The sequence below is a fragment of the Phyllobates terribilis genome, unplaced genomic scaffold, assembly GCF_046119375.1.
Source record: "Phyllobates terribilis strain yellow unplaced genomic scaffold, ASM4611937v1 Scaffold_8__6_contigs__length_399053987, whole genome shotgun sequence".
In the NCBI taxonomy this organism is placed as follows: Eukaryota; Metazoa; Chordata; class Amphibia; order Anura; family Dendrobatidae; genus Phyllobates; species Phyllobates terribilis.
In genome coordinates, this window is record NW_027362768.1 from 373,680,517 (window position 1) to 373,698,521 (window position 18,005).

The following is an 18,005-nucleotide window of genomic DNA, read 5'->3' on the forward strand; positions in this document are numbered from 1 at the left end:
CTGCAATGCATCCTCTTTGATCGTGAGCAGAGAGCATTTCAGAAGACAGAGAAGCGGGATGGTGACGCTAATTATGGCGTCATCGCCGCTCACCATCTTGGTGGAGTCCTCAAAGTTTTGGAGGATGGTACATATATCTGACATCTATGTCCACTCCTGAGGTCTTATGTGTGGAGTCTGACTTGAATACCGACAGCCTTGTTGATGTTGGTACTCAACAACTGCCCTCTTCTGCTCACAAATCCTTTCCAACATCTGCAGTGTAGAGATCCAACACGTGGGGACATCACACACCAGTCTGTGAGCCGGAAGCTGCAAACGCTGCTGAAACACGGCAAGGGCGGCGGAAGCTGTAGGTGACTTTCTAAAATGGGTACACAGGCGGCGTACTTTATCAAGCTGATCCGGCAGCTCCGGGTAGGATTTGCAAAACCGCTGAACCACGAGGTTAAGCACATGGGCCAGGCATGGTACGTGTGTGAGCTTGCCTCAGAGCCACCACCAGGTTCCGGGTATTGTTACACATGACCATGCCTGGCTGTAGGTTCAGCGGTGTGAGCCACCGATCTGCCTGCTCTTTCAGAGCTGTCCACAACTCTTCAGCATTGTGCGGTTTGTCACCTAAGCATATTAGCTTCAGCACAGCCTGTTGCCGCTTGGCCGAGGCAGTGCTGCAGTGCTTCCAGCTTGTGACTGATGTGGTCATTTCGGAGATGGAGGCTGAAGAGGAGGAGGCTGAGGTGCAGGAGCTGTAAACTGAGGGGGCAACCCTGATTGACCTATGGCCCGCAAGCCTTGGCGTCGGGAGGACGTGTTCCGTCCCAAGGTCCGACTGGGTCCCGGCTTCCACTATGTTAACCCAGTGTGCAGTCAGCGAGATGTACCATCCCTGCCCACAAGCACTTGTCCACATGTCCGTGGTTAGGAGGACTTTCCTGGTAACTGCGTTGTTGAAGGCACGGCTAATGTTTTGGGACACGTGCTTGTGTAATGCGGGGACGGCACACTGGGAGAAATAGTGGCGGCTGGGGACCGAGTACCGAGGGATGGCCACTGCCATCATGTTGCAGAATGCTTCCGTCTCCATGAGCCTAAAGGGCAACATTTCGAGCGCAAGCAGTCGTGAAATGTGGGAATTTAGTAGCGTGGCCTGTGGGGAGTTGGCTGCGTATTTGCGCTTCCGTTCCAAGGACTGGGGTATGGACAACTGAACGCTGCGCTGGGACAAGGACATGGATGTGCTTCCTGATGCTGCTACTTGAGAGTGTGCAACGACAGGTGCAGGGCAGGAGGCATCTTCGCATGCACCATGGACAGGGGATTGGCTTGCATGCACAACAGCAGAAGAAGCAGTGGTGCCACCCGCAGACACTGTTCCTGGACCCTGGGGTTCAGCCCACAAAGACGGGTGCTTTGCTGCCATGTGCCTGATCATGCTGGTGGTGGTCAGGCTGCTAGTTTTGACACCCCTGCTGATGCTAGCTTGGCAGGTAGTTTAAATGGCCTTTTTGGGGTTATTGGCAGAGTCTTTAAAAAACAACCAGACTCGGTAAGACCTAACAGTTGTACTGGCAACTTCCTTAGTTTTGGTGTTACGGGGAACAGTTGACTGCCTTCTGTCTGTGGCCACCACACTGCTTCTTCCTGCCTGTTGGGGTTCTCAGCCTCCCTCCCCCTATGTGCTGCTGTTCTCACTCTGCATTTCCTCCTGCCAGGTTGGGTCAGTTACTATATCATCCACCACCCAGTCTTCTGTAGCACCCTGAGGATTCGGCTGCTACAGGGGTATTGCACCTCAACCCAGAGGTGTGATATTCCACTCCCGGGTAAGGAAGGAGTGTGGAACTGAGCTCGGTAGGCTGCATGCACTACACACATCCCATTTCCGGGGAACAGACCAACGGTACTCCCACTTAGAAATGTGCAGGTACGACCGAGTCTGTTCCTGGCTGGAGTGGGAGGGGGGTGGTACATCCCAAGTAGTGTAGGGGCAGATAGGGGGAGCAGCCTGGGTAAAGATAGGAGCTCATTGGGTGCTGGTCACCTGAGCTCACACATAGAGGGTGTATATAAGGTGGGCACCAACTAAGAACAGGGTCAGTTGCAGAGAGAAAGTCAGCGAGCGGAGGAGAAGAGAGACCCAGAGTGAGAGAGGAGAGAGAGAGACCCAGAGGGGGAAACAGAAGAAAAGGACTCCAAGAACCCAAATTAAATCCCCGGGTGAAGAGTCGGCACAGGGTACCGGAACCCAAGCTGGTGGGGGCAAAAACACACCCCAGCCAGAGACCGGAGGCCGTGGGCAGCGTTTGCCACGGCCACCCATCACATCCACCACGAAGGCATACCACGTGGAGGGTCAGGGAACCCAAGGCCAAGGGTCTCCCAACAGAAGGCCCGAGGGAGCTGGACCTGGGTGGATCAATAGTGGGGACGGCCAGAGAAAGGACAGAAGGAGAGCTCAGGGTCACGCTCCGGACTTATTTGGGGGTTGGCTGGATCCAGAACCTGGTGGACGCAGCACGGCTCGGGAGGTCACTCGAAGCTGGAGTGACCAGAACATCAGCAGTGAGTAAACATCCTAAACTGCATAACCCGACTCTGTCTCTGATTGCCGTCTACACTGCATCACCACAACTCCCATCCTCTGCACCTGATCCCCCTGAGGCTATACCCCTCCCGTTGGGGGTTATCCTATCAAGCTGCACCAACACCACCAGCCTCAGCGGACCCTGCTGCAGCGGCGGCCACAGTGACCGCAACACAACGGGTGGCGTAGTCGACATTAAGAACTTGATAACATCTGTAGGACTGCCACATACAACTGAGTTTGACACCCTGGGCACGGACCGGGTCACAGCCACTCGGAAGACTACAACTCCCATCTGATCCGGCTCCGGATATTCCCCCTAAAGAATATGGCCCAGGGGGCGCGTCAACTTTGGCGTAGTCGGCAGGATTACGTGACCGCAACAACCGGGTACTGCGTGCCTGAAGAAAAGAACGAGTTTACCTCAAAAAGAAGTCTCCTGCCGGTTCCGGAGGGTCCCCGCCATCGGACCCCATCACAGGTCGATTCCTGCCGGTTGTCCGCCATTAACAGCTTTTTCCCGCCATCTGCAGAGTTTCCCGCCACTGGGAAGCGATTCCCGCCATTTCCAAAGGTTTCCCGCCTTGGAAGAGCGGACGCCATTATGGGCGTGCCAGAGGGTGGCGAGAGGCCACCTCCCATCGTGGGCCAGGACCGAAAATGGCGCCAAAAGTGGAAACCGCCCCCACCAACAGAGACTGTGATGCTAGAGGTGTCTGTCAGCGTGAAAGAACAGCCCCTGGAGCTGACAGTCACCAAGTGGCTCTGGGACCGCTCTCGAAGGGGGAGGAGACGAAAGGAGAGAGAAAAGATGGGTGTCGCCTGGAGCAGTCTGGAGCGAGCGCACCCGGAGGCAAGAAGCCTGGAGAAGAATATCGGAGGAGCTTACCCGGAGATGGCGAGAAAGCAGAGCAGCACCGGCCCGTTGGCCAGGAGCCTGCTAGAAACCGAGGAGGGAGAGCAGAGCAGCACCGGCCCGCTGGCCAGGAACCTGCTGGAAGAAGAGCAGAGCAGCACCGACCCGTTGGTCAGGAGCCTGCTGGAAACCACGACCCCACTAGGCCTAGTGGAGGTCCTCGCACAGCTCCCCCGAGACCGGGAGTGTGCACAGACTGCCCTGGAGGGCCTCGCACGGAGGATGGCCCGGGTACAGCGAGAGACATTGGCGGAGTGGAGCCGAGAGATGGCCCAGCAAACCAAGACCCGGAGCACGCCAGCCAAGATGAGGAGACGGGCAGCCTCTGAGGATGGCGCGGGAGGACCCAAGGCCGGAGACGGCGCCGAGAAGGGAGCCGAACGCATGGAGGCAGGTAAAGGGGACGTCTATACCCCAAACCGGGAAACCGCGTACCTGCCCCAGCTCCCCGTCGCAGAGCCCGAAAGTCCCCCTGCTGTGCCCGAAAACGCCATGTCACCGACGCAGACTAGGCCCCAACCGGAAGCCGCCGCCGCGACCCCTGTGACGCCATGCGCAACGACCCCGAGCGTGGCAAAACAGGAAGCAACACCAGCCTGGTCGCAGGGCCTAGAATTCCCGGGCGTCGCATCACCAACAGCGCCCCCTACCTCCGCGGAGCCTCCGGCCTGGCCGCAAGGCCAGGTAGCCCAGGGCGCCGCCGTCCTAACGGTGCCCTTCACCTTCCAGGTGCCCCAGGCCTGGCCGCAAGGCCTGGGCAACCCGGGCGCCACCACCACCGCGCCCGCGCCCGTAAAACCAAGGGTGCCGCGTCTGGGAGAGGACTTGTTTGCCCAGCACACGTGGCCGGACGGGCAGCCTTTCATCTGGCCCCAGAAATATTATGAACTGGAGCACCAGAGGAGAGTTGGGGCCATGTGTGCACCCCTGATTCCGGCTCCGAAGCCCGTGATAAGGATCTCGCCCCCGCTTGAAGAGACCCAATTTGAGTGGGACCCCACCGGAGAAGACCTAATGGGGTTCACTCAAGAAACCAGGGCAGCTGCAGCGGAGCGTGCTGAGTGCTGCCGACAGCAGCTCGAGGAGTTTGCGAGGGAGCGGAGAGAGAGGCGGGTCCGGGAACAACAGGCCCAAATAAGGAGCGCCGAGCAGAAGAGCCGGGCCAGGAGAGACCCCCGTGCAGCGCATAGTCCCCGCACCACCGGGACTGTGATAAAGTTTAACCTGCAGCATGGGTGGGGCTTCATCCGAGACCACCACACCCTAGGCGATGTCTTCGTAACCAGGAGAGACGTTGAGTCCCATCTGCCGGAGGGGCACAGAGGTCGTGACCTTTACATCGGGGACGAGGTCACCTTCACCCGGCACAAGTGTGCCAAAGGACCTTACGCCCTCCATGTGCATCGCCTGACAGAGGAGGAGCTGCGATGTGAGGAGGAAGAGCAAGAGGACCCGGACGGGTCTGAAGCTAAGATCCCCAAAGAAAGAGCAGGAGGAAGACGTCGTTAAGTACAGCGGAGCAGGTGCTGTAAATAGTTACCCGACCGGGGTACAAAGAAACTGTTACTGCAAATATAGTCCCCGTTGGGACCAGCTGATGTGAACTGTTCACCCGTTTACCCTTAATCCCACTGACCGAGGACTGAGAGCGGTCATTCCTCCCCAATACCTGGCCGAGGACTGAGAGCGGCCACACTGTCCCTTGTAAATAGTTGCGCTTCCTAAAGCGCCCCCTACTGGTTTTACTGTAAAACCACCTTAAGGAAAAGAACTGTCGCACTTTGCCCGGTCAACAGTTGCCCAGTGACCGGAGGAGGAACAAGAGACGACGAGAATGTTTAATGCTGCTAATTTATATAATGTTTTATATGTTTTATATGTTTTATATGTTTATGAAAAATTTTGTATGTTTTGTGATGTTTTTGTCTTACAGCCCGAGGACGTGCTGTGATTTACCAGGGGGGAATGTAGCACCCTGAGGATTCGGCTGCTACAGGGGTATTGCACCTCAACCCAGAGGTGTGATATTCCACTCCCGGGTAAGGAAGGAGTGTGGAACTGAGCTCGGTAGGCTGCATGCACTACACACATCCCATTTCCGGGGAACAGACCAACGGTACTCCCACTTAGAAATGTGCAGGTACGACCGAGTCTGTTCCTGGCTGGAGTGGGAGGGGGGTGGTACATCCCAAGTAGTGTAGGGGCAGATAGGGGGAGCAGCCTGGGTAAAGATAGGAGCTCATTGGGTGCTGGTCACCTTAGCTCACACATAGAGGGTGTATATAAGGTGGGCACCAACTAAGAACAGGGTCAGTTGCAGAGAGAAAGTCAGCGAGCGGAGGAGAAGAGAGACCCAGAGTGAGAGAGGAGAGAGAGAGACCCAGAGGGGGAAACAGAAGAAAAGGACTCCAAGAACCCAAATTAAATCCCCGGGTGAAGAGTCGGCACAGGGTACCGGAACCCAAGCTGGTGGGGGCAAAAACACACCCCAGCCAGAGACCGGAGGCCGTGGGCAGCGTTTGCCACGGCCACCCACCACATCCACCACGAAGGCATACCACGTGGAGGGTCAGGGAACCCAAGGCCAAGGGTCTCCCAACAGAAGGCCCGAGGGAGCTGGACCTGGGTGGATCAATAGTGGGGACGGCCAGAGAAAGGACAGAAGGAGAGCTCAGGGTCACGCTCCGGACTTATTTGGGGGTTGGCTGGATCCAGAACCTGGTGGACGCAGCACGGCTCGGGAGGTCACTCGAAGCTGGAGTGACCAGAACATCAGCAGTGAGTAAACATCCTAAACTGCATAACCCGACTCTGTCTCTGATTGCCGTCTACACTGCATCACCACAACTCCCATCCTCTGCACCTGATCCCCCTGAGGCTATACCCCTCCCGTTGGGGGTTATCCTATCAAGCTGCACCAACACCACCAGCCTCAGCGGACCCTGCTGCAGCGGCGGCCACAGTGACCGCAACACAACGGGTGGCGTAGTCGACATTAAGAACTTGATAACATCTGTAGGACTGCCACATACAACTGAGTTTGACACCCTGGGCACGGACCGGGTCACAGCCACTCGGAAGACTACAACTCCCATCTGATCCGGCTCCGGATATTCCCCCTAAAGAATATGGCCCAGGGGGCGCGTCACTTCCACTTACGCACCCTGGTCCTCTTCCTGACTTTCTGGCAATTGTGTCTCATCATCGTCCACCGCTTGTGACACTTTCCCACCGTCGCGTGACCGTGGCTGCTCAAATATTTGGGCATCGCTACATGCGATCTCCTCTTGCCCAGCTTCAAGTGGACCGGGCGAGAGGCCCGAATCTATAAATGGAAAAGTGAACAGCTCTTTGGAGTGTCCAAGTGTGGAATCAGTTGTCTCTGGGCTCTCGGCATGGTGGGATGAAGGAGGATCAGGGTGACGAATATGCAGTCCAGACTCACGGCTACTGAGACTTGACAGTGTGGAAGACAGGGTGGTGGTGGTGGCAAAGTGACTGGAAGCATTATCTGCTATCCAACCAACAACCTTTTGACACAGCTCTGGGTTCAATAGTGGTGTGCTGCGGTCCTCTAGGAATTGGGACAGGAAGGTCCGGCGAGAAGATGTGGGTGTTTGTTGTGGCACAATTTCAACTTGCCCATGGCCTCGGCCTCTGCATGCACCATCACCATCACGTCCAGTTTCCCGTCCCTTGCCACGCGCCTTGCCCATTTTAAATGGAGGACAATATCTTCCACGCTCACTACAAATGACTGAATTTGGAGCGAAGTTATATGTAATCCGTGTGACGGAGAAATCACACTTTTAAATATCTGGCCTTAGGGTAACTACACTGTGATCCAAATTATTATGCAAATAATATTTTCTCAGATTTTCCCAAATTACCTATATGAATTGCAGTCATTGTAATTTTCCAGTCAAATAACTATTAGAGTACAATTGAAAGGTTTTTGTACAAACTGCCTATGATAACAGTATATTTTTTAAAAAATTAAAAACTCAAACTGCACTCAAAATGCATGTTCCAAATTATTATGCACAGCAGAGCTTTCAACCTTTTCATTTTAATAAAGAACAAAAAAAATGGTCATTTTTTAAATTATAAGCATTAGCAGGTTATTACAAACTGAAATCAAACAGTTTTCAACTCAAAACTTTATTCTAGGTGATGTTACATTTGCACATAGGACCTCTTGTTCGAAAGGAGCTTCTGAACTCTCTCGTCCATTGAATTTGTCAGGTTTTGGATGGTTTCTGCTTTAATTGTTTTGCATGAGGACAGAATACCCTCCCAGAGCTGTTGCTTAGATGTGAACTGCCTCCCGCCATCATAGACACTCCTTTTGATGATGCTCCAGAGGTTCTCAATGGGGTTGAGATCAGGGGAGCATGGGGGCCACACCATAAGTTTGTCCCCTTTCATGCCCATAGCAGCCAGAGATGCAGATGTGTTATGTGCAGCATGAGACGGGGCATTATCATGCATGAAAATGATCTCGATGGTCCAGGTGGATGGAGTGGAGGATGGCTGGTTGATGGACACCCCATGCAAACACGGCTACGGCGCTAACAAGGAGGAGGTGGAGTAATGTTTTGGGCTGGAATCATGGGGAGAGAGATTATCGGCCCTTTTAGGATCCCTGAAGGGGTAAAGATGAACTCCATAATATATGTTGAGTTTCTCAAACAGCACTCCTTCCATGGTTCAAAAAGAAGAACCGTGCATTCCGCAGCAAGGTCATTTTCATGCATTATAATGCCCCGTCTCATGCTGCACATAACACATCTGCATCTCTAGCTGCTATGGGCATAAAAGGGGACAAACTTATGGTGTGGCCCCCATGCTCCCCTGACCTCAACCCCATTGAGAACCTCTGGAGCATCATCAAAAGGAGTGTCTATGATGGGGGGAGATTTTGGGAAAATCTGAGAAAATATTATTTGCATAATAATTTGGAACACAGTGTATTTTGAACAGCAAACCGGTATCAAAAACTTTGCTGACACTGAAAAAAAATTTAATGGAGGTCAGAAATGGCAGTATTTTCTGAAAACGTATATGTGATCCGTGTGACGGAGAAAACACAGTTTTGAATACCTGGCCTGCAGGTAATTATTTTGAACAGCAAACTGGTGTCAATTGCTTCACTGACACACTGAAACAAATTTTTAATGGAGGCCAGAAATGGCAGTATTTTCAGTGCAATTATATGTGATCTGTGTGACGGACAAACCACAGTTTTAAATAGCTGGATTTTTAGCGCTGTAATATGGAAAGGACCTGGCTGTATTCTGCAGTGCCAACAAGCCAATGGCATAGAAGAACCGTGCTCTCTGGATTGCTTTTTAAGCAAATAATGAGGATTAAGATCCAAAAAAAAATTATTCCTGGCCCATGAGACCTGGGCCTATTTCTAGAAATATCTAACAGCAGCAGCAGACAAAACTGGAATGGAGCCTCTTGTGCTATGTGCACTGCAGTCTGCTATATACTCTGCCTGCCTATACACCCTGCCTGATATCTCTGTAGATGGATTAGTCCTCAGAAGGACTGTTTGGTGAGATGGATGTGTCTCTAATATAGTTTAGTACACCTACACTAACTAGAAACAAGCAAATCTCTCCCTAGCTCAGCAGCAGCTCTCCCTACACTGTCTGACTCTGGAGTGACTGTGACGAGCATGGCAGCGCCAGGTCTGATATAGACCTGATGACTCTATGTTGCCAGGCAATCACTGTAATGCCACAACCAACATGGCTATGGCATTACAGTGAGTGGCAGGCAATCCCTGCATGTTTAGTGGCTCCGTAAATAGCGTCAAACATGCAGGGAGGAGACCCGAGCTCCCGCTGAGCAACCCCGGAAATACTCGGCGAGCGCCGAGCATCTCGAGCAGTGAGATGCTCGGGCGAGCACTGAGCAGTAGCGAACATGCTCGCTCATCACTAACCAATACCAAAGAACAGTAATCTCCAATCTGTAGTCTTTCAGTTTTTGGAGATCACAACTCTCATCATGCCTTGACAGCCTGTGAATCATCAAAGGTTGGAAACTAATGCCATAAAAGAATCACTAAACCAGCAAAGGCTATTCCCACGTCCTCTATATCCTTATGTCCTATGTCTCCTACCTTCGACACCCTACCTGCCCAATTACATTTTGTAAATGCTCCCCCAACTCTACATGCATAAGAGCACAAAAAAGCCTGGGTTTGTACCTTATAATCAATGTTTGCCATGTTTTCTTTTTTGCTTGACAAACCACTGTTTATTAATAAAGAAGAGGGAAAAAAAAGCAGGAGTCCAATCATCAGTAATTTCCACAGAGTGCTTAACGATCTTAATTAACAGCCTTAGCAATCCATTTCCCTCATTAGTGTTGCAGGGCTGACTATACCTTGAGATGGTCCTGCTAACATTCTCGCTGACATTAACCTGTTCTTACCACGCGGGATATGTCGACTCTGGAGATGTTTATCAGAATTTCTCTCCACCGACTGGTCGCCATGGTTACAATCATTGACAATAATAAAAAAATATATATATATATTTTATAACGTATCGCTAAACCCTAGATAGCGTCTTCATCTGTCAGCCACATTAATGGAGGATGAACCTTGGCCCTGGAGGACGGCACTATTCAAATACATACTAAGAAAATAATTGTATATGTCATTCAGATGGAGCTTGTTATTTGCCTAATGCGATCCCTATGAGTGGAGCGTAGAGCAGCACTCAGAGTAGAATAACTTGGCCTTATCAAATCGGCAATTTACAGGCTACTGGGAGTATTCAATATCTTGGGGCCATGGATAAAAGCAGCCTTTATAATTGTGGTGGAGGCCAAGTAGGCCCATTGAACCTCCCGGTGGTGCAATATACTAATATTATTGGATACTCTTGAGCCAGTCGTAGAATTCACCTCGTCTCACCCTTGTCAGGGCAGTTGGAAGGATGATTAATTATCATTTAGACAAGTTGGCTTATAGGAAAGGGGCGATGTGTTTCTCGTCACAGACTTTTATTACTGTTTATTTCTACCATTGACAATTGTTCTTTTGGGGGTTTGAATAATAAGTCCATAGAGGAAACATGGTATGAACATTTTACAAGATATTTGCAATGTAGAAAAGACTATAAAACAATTTCATTAGGATTTCTATTGAAGGGTTGTCTAGTTTAACTGGAAAGTGCACAAAAGAAGAAAAAGAATGAGAAAGAAAGAGCCAACAGGGCAACTATAATAAGGTCCAATCACTAGGGTCATTGATTGTTATGTGTGTACAACACACGGCATTAACAGCCAATTCTACTGGTAAACAGGAGACGGAAAGACTAAAAAGCCTAATGCTTACCAGGTTACAGTGTGCGGAGCGTCCTATTCATCTTACAGTGGTGGAAGAGATCAACCCTGATGACTGTTTCCACAGCTTTTTACATTAGATCGGCTGAGGAAATAAAGAGAGAATATAACTACTATAATACTGCCCTATATATACAAGAATATACCTACTATAATACTGCCCCCATATACAAGAATATACCTACTATAATACTGTCCCTATATAAAAGAATATAACTACTATAATACTGCCCCTATCTACAGGAATATAACTACTATAATACTGCCTCTATCTACAAGAATATAACTACTATAATACTGCCCCTTATGTACAAGAATATAACTGCTATAATACTACCCCTATGTACAAGAATATAACTACTATAATACTGCTCCTATGTACAAGAATATAACTACTATAATACTGCCCCCTATTTACAAGAATATAACTACTATAATACTGCCCCCTATTTACAAGAATATAACTACTATAATACTACCCCCTATGTAAAAGAAAGAATATAACTACTATAATACTGTCCCTATATAAAAGAATATAACTGCTATAATACTGCCCCCTATGTACAAGAATATAACTACTATAATACTGCCCCTATCTACGAGAATATAACTACTATAATACTGCCCCTATCTACAAGAATATAACTACTATAATACTGACCCTATGTACAAGAATATAACTACTATAATACTGACCCTATGTACAAGAATATAACTACTATAATACTGCCTCTATCTACAAGAATATAACTACTATAATACTGCCCCTTATGTACAATGATATAACTACTATAATACTGCCCCCTATGTACAAGAATATAACTACTATAATACTGCCCCTATGTATAAGAATATAACTACTATAATACTGCCCCCTATGTACAAGAATATAACTACTATAATACTGCCCCCTATGTACAAGAATATAACTACTATCATACTGCCCCCTATGTACAAGAATATAACTACTATAATACTGCCCCCTATGTACAAGAATATAACTACTATAATACTGCCCCCTATTTACAAGAATATAACTACTATAATACTGCCCCTTATGTACAAGAATATAACTACTATAATACTGCTCCTATATACAAGAATATAACTACTATAATACTGCTCCTATGTACAAGTATATAACTACTATAATACTGCTCCCTATGTACAAGAATATAATTACTATAATGCTGCCCCCTATGTACAAGAATATAACTACTATAATACTGCCCCTATGTACAAGAACAGAACATTGTGATGCCATGTCCTCTTACACTCAGCCCCTCCTCAGCTGTAGCAGTATAATATATTGAACATGTCTTTGCTTTGGTGGGATTTATAAGAACTTGTTGGGATTTCCTGGGCTCTGTTCTTGTGTAGTTCTCATCCAGGAGTTCTTGTTAGTCTTATAAATAGCTTTTCTTGCAGATCACTCAACACTTCCATAGGGGAAATGTGAATCCTCTGAAGCGTCAGACTATAAAGATTTAGAGAAAATAGAAGATCCAGCGATGTAGGAAAAAGTAAAACTTCACATTTATTGGGGTGTATTAGAATTCATGCTTCAGTGCAAAAAACGTGGTAATCTACATAAAATATCAGACCTACGCGTTTCGGCACAACGCCTTAATCATGGTACCATGAATAAGGCGTTATGCCGCAGCCCGCAACGCATGGGTCTGATTTTCTATGTGGATTAGCACGTTTTTTGCATTGAAGCATGTATTCTAATATAAAGGCCATAGGAGAAGTTTCATACTTTATCTCCTTGTGAAGCTGCTAGTGTGGACGATTACTACTCTATGGAGATGATGATTTCAGTAATCGAGGCCTATGTGAAACTGATATTGGAGTGGATTACTAAACTCTTGGTGATGATGAGTCCTGGCAGTGACGATTCATGTCTGAGACTATAAGTGGTGTTGATTTCAATATTTTAGAAATGATGAGTGCAGTGGTTGACCCCAGAATGAAGCTGCCAGCTGAGCAGATCTCATGGTGGATCCATGACTGGAGCTGATTACTTATCATGCCAGCTTTTACTGCAGTTGCTGACATTGAGCAGATATCATATTTGGCAATAATTGTGTACACTTAGCTGTTATCTATCACCTGGTGAGTTTGATCCTTGTTGCCTCTGGTCCGCCTGTGGTCGAGAATAGCAGTATTTGAGCAGCACGGACAGGTGGCATTGGAGCAGCAGGACAGAGAGTGGACTGTGAAGGAGATGCTGAGCAGATGTAACAGGACTGGAAGAAGGATGGCCGGTATAGCTAGACAGGACCAATGGGGACTGGTAAAGCAGAGTAGTATAGATACAATGATGTAACACAGTCATTTCTGTAGCAGAGCTGATGCGGAAATGTAGCAGAGTTGACATTATGAGTTGATACAACAAATTGGTGGCACGGTATAACAGAGGTGGCACAGTGATATAGCACATGTGAGTTTGCAGTGGTAGTACAGTATAGCAGAGTTGGCACGGCAATGTAGCATAGTTGAATTTGCAATGATAGTTCATTATAGCAGAGCTGGCACTCTGATGTTGCAGAGTTGAGTTTGCAGTGGTGGTAACACATAGCAGAGCAGGAACATTATTATTGTAGAATTGAGTTTGCTGTGGCAATGTATGACAGAGCTGACACAGCGATGCTGTAGCAGAGCTAGCACAGTGATGTAACAGAGTTGAGTAGTGGCAGGACACCCACTACCTGTATACTCAGGAAGCATGCCACCACACAAGAGTGACATCATAGAATGTCAGGTTGCAGTGGTAACCCTATGCACCGAAGAGGAGCAGCAGAGGATGGAAGGTGATTAATCAGGGAAGGTGAGGCCAGGAAAGGTGAGACCAGGAAAGTTGAGACCAGGTAAGGTGAGGAGGGAAGGCGAGTAACTAGGGAAGGTGAGGAGGAAAGGTGAGTAACTAGGGAAGGTGAGGAGGAAAGGTGATTAACTCGGGAATGTGAGACCAGGTAAGGTGAGGAGGGAAGGTGAGTAACCAGGGAAGGTGAGGAGGGAAGGTGAGTAACCAGGGAAGGTGAGGAGGGAAGGTGAGTAACTAGGGAATGTGAGACCAGGGAAGGCGAGACCAGGGAAGGCGAGACCAGGGAAGGCGAGTAACCAGGGAAGGTGAGTAGCTAAGGAAGGTGAGTAACTAGCTGGGACTGGTAACACTAGTATTTTACCAGGCAATAATCTATTGGATTACATTTTTGAATGCGCTATAGTTAGCCATTGATGTAATGTCCCGACCAAAATAAGCAATCATTATATCTTAAGTATAAAAGCAAAATCAAGAAAAATCATTGATAATCATTATGGTTTGATCGTAACTTGGATTTGAGTTGATTTAATGGTCAGTATTTCAATAGGCTTTGTTTTTTATTTAATGCTTTTGGTGTCTCGCTGTTTGGGAAGACAAGAATATTCTCAAGAAATCCCTGTCTATCCGAAAAATCAGCAAAGAACCATTGGACCCGGTGCCTTAGAGCAGGGTTCCCCAACTCCAGTCCTCAAGGCCCACCAACAGGTCATGTTTTTAGGATTTCCTTAGTATTACACAGGTGATAATTGCATCACCTGCACAGGCAATAATTCCATCACCTGTGCAATACTAAGGAAATCCTGAAAACATGACCTGTTGGTGGGCCTTGAGGACTGGAGTTGGGGAACCCTGCCTTAGAGTACGGTGATGACCTCTGAACCACATCCTCACTCTTTATGTAATTGAAGGATTATTCTCGGTGCAGAAAGCACAGGGGGGAGAGCTCGGGAAGAACCGTTGACCGGCTGAATTTTTCACTTACAAGTTGGGATGGGGACATTCTTAGTTATGAGGTGTATTTTATATATTTAGATATAACAATTTCTGCTTCTTATAATTCTTATTCTAGGACTGGAGAAAAAACCTTCAAAGTTGAGGTAGACATTGTCTGGAGAGATAGACTATAGCCTCGTAGGGTGCGATAGGTTTCTTTCTTGCTGTCTATACATCCATTTTGCAAACCAATTAATTTTTATTGACACTGTATTGTGCCGCTTGATCCCTCCATCACCACTTTATCTGTGTGGAATCGGCTAAAGTCTCGGCACAGTCAACCCAAGAGAATGCACGATAATACCTTGTAACAATACGTTCTCTGAATCCATCCATAGATTTCCATGCGGCACAATGCAGTGGAGTGAAACCTACTGTTTCCTAATATGCGTTTGTTTTGGTATCAGTTCAGAACCGTTATTATCTGGGCCCACAGCTGCCGTACCCCATTCTCCCGATAATTGCTCCTATCCAAAGTGCATAATGGATACATAAAACATGAATTTCATTTTGCATAGTTTTTAAATAACTGTTGAATAATAAGCAGCAAAATGCCCTGTTAGCTGTAATGCTGGTGAATGAGCGACGGGGAATAGACTCACTGGTATAATGATCCCCGAGAAAGGCTCGATGCTGATTATGTGCAAATATGCTGCTTCCGAATCATACGAGAAAATGCTGTACTTTAGCTGACGACGCAGTGACATTGTATCACACAGAGAAAAGAGGCTTTATGTAAAAATGGAGCTGCCACGAGGTGGAGGATAAAGTTAACGAAAGGCAGAGAGGAAATAAACAGACTTCTATGGAGGAAATATTGGAACCAGATCATGTTGGAAACTTCTGAGTAAAGATGAGAAAATCACTCAAAATTAGTTTCGGTCAGATTTGCTCAAATCAGGGGGACAAATTAGATTTGCATCGAAAAAAATTAGATGTAAATTAAATTGAATTGGTAAGGGGTTGAAAAAAATCCTATACTCACCTCTCCTCATCCTTTCTGTACCTGTCCCTCCACCGCCCATCCTTCGATTGCCTCTTCTGTTTGTACTTTCTTTTAAGTCGGGACATCCGTTCATTAGGCCCCACATCATCACGTGTTGAGCAATCCATGTCATAGATATACATTGAGCCAGGGGCGGACACAGACTGTAGTGGGCCCCTGTGCAAGAAATTTTTGGGGCCCCCCCCCGCCCTTCATAAGGCAACAAAGTTATGTAAACATAACCCCCCCATGTGCATCTCTCACCCCCCCATGTGCAGCTCACCCCCGTGCATCTCTCATCCCCCCCGTGCATCTCTCATCCCCCTCCGTGCATCTCTCACCCCCCCGTGCATCTCTCATCCACCCCCCGTGCATCTCTCATCCCCTCCGTGCATCTCTCACCCCCCCGTGCATCTCTCATCCACCCCCCGTGCATCTCTCATCCCCTCCGTGCATCTCTCATCCCCCCCGTGCATCTCTCATCCCCCCGTGCATCTCTCATCCCCCCGTGCATCTCTCATCCCCCCCGTGCATCTCTCACCCCCCCGTGCATCTCTCATCTCTCCCCTCCCCCCCATGTGCATCTCTCATCTCTCCCCTCCCCCCATGTGCATCTCTCATCTCTCCCCCCCCATGTGCATCTCTCATATCTCCCCTTCCCCCCATGTGCATCTCTCCCCTGCCCCCCATGTGCATCTCTCATCTCTCCCCTCCCCCCCATGTGCATCTCTCATATCTCCCCTCCCCCCCATGTGCATCTCTCATCTCTCCCCTCCCCCCATGTGCATCTCTCATCTCTCCCCTCCCCCATGTGCATCTCTCATCTCTCCCCTCCCCCCCATGTGGATCTCTCATCTCTCCCCTCCCCCCATGTGGATCTCTCATCTCTCCCCTCCCCCCCATGTGGATCTCTCATCTCTCCCCTCCCCCCATGTGCATCTCCCATTCCCCCCACTCCTAGTTAATTGTATTTAAAAAAAAATAAAACTTGTTATACTTACCCCCATGCGATCCCTGCAGAATCCTGGCGCTCGTCCAAATCGCTGACACCAGGTTCTCCTGCCTTCCGGTCATGTGACGGCGCCGTCACATGACCGGAAGTCAGAGGAATTATGAGATGTCCTGGACCCGGCGCTTTGCATGGGGCCGGGGGCCCCATGAGGAGAGAGACGCACAAGAGGGGGGCTCCGAGGGGGCTCCTACCGGCCGGGCCCCATACTGGAGTCAGGGCAGTCATGCCCTGATGGCGGCCCTGCTGGAGGCTGGAGGGGCCCCCTCTCCCTCGGGGCCCCCGTTCAATGAACCGGCTGCACGGGCGGTAGTTCCGCCCCTGCATTGAGCCTCATGTGATGGTGTGGGGCCCAGTGGATGGAAGACTCAGCCAGAAGGAAGATGGAAGACAGAAGAAAGCAAAAAAAAAGACAGAAGAACTGATTGAAGGACAAGTAGAGGGAGGACCGAGGAGAGAAGAGAAGAGAACATTTTTTAACCCTCTTCCTAGCCCTTTATAATCCAGCAAAATAGTGGCTGGCTGCCATTTTGAAGGATTAGCCTGGTACATCTGACTTTCTTTTTCTAAAAATTCAAGGCACAATTGGTTCACTTATCTACTTCTGGGGTCATACAGTAGTGCACGAAATGTATTGGCCTTATCAGTAATTATTATTGTAGGGAGGGTAACTTCTGTAACTGTCACGCAAGGTGAGGGAAGGAACAAGTGTACAACGACGGTAAGAGGGGGAAGGAAGCCCAACAACTGGGGAAAGGGGGAGTGGAGACCCCTAGGCAGTTCTAATATCACCCTGACTATCCTGTCGTCCCTAAATAGGTTCCACACCTATCGCCGAGCAGGAAACCTAATCCCTGAATGTCCCTAGAGCTTGGCCCTAGGTAGGGAGGGGATGGGGTGAATACTAGTCAGGCATCACTGTAACTAAAGACAACAAGGTAAACAAACAGAGGGGATTACCTTAGCTTGAGAAGACACAAGAGCGATAACACCAACTGTCCTCCAAGGGAAGTCCAAGAAAAATCTAGCAGACTACTAGTACTCCAGGCATGGACAGAGGAACATAGTACTATCACATTCGACTCTCTGGAGACACCGAGAGTTTTTAACTACCAAGCAAGGGTGTGTCAATTAGCAGCAGAAGGTGGAGGTTGCTGCTGGGTCCTAAAGAAAGAAGGATATTACTACACTACAGAGATGAGAGGATCAAGAAGGTGCCTCCAATGCCAAGCATAGTGACCTTCTACAGCCGGATCCAGAGCAACTGTCTGTCACTTGATACACCCGCAACAGTAACACAATTTGTATTTGAGCCCAAGA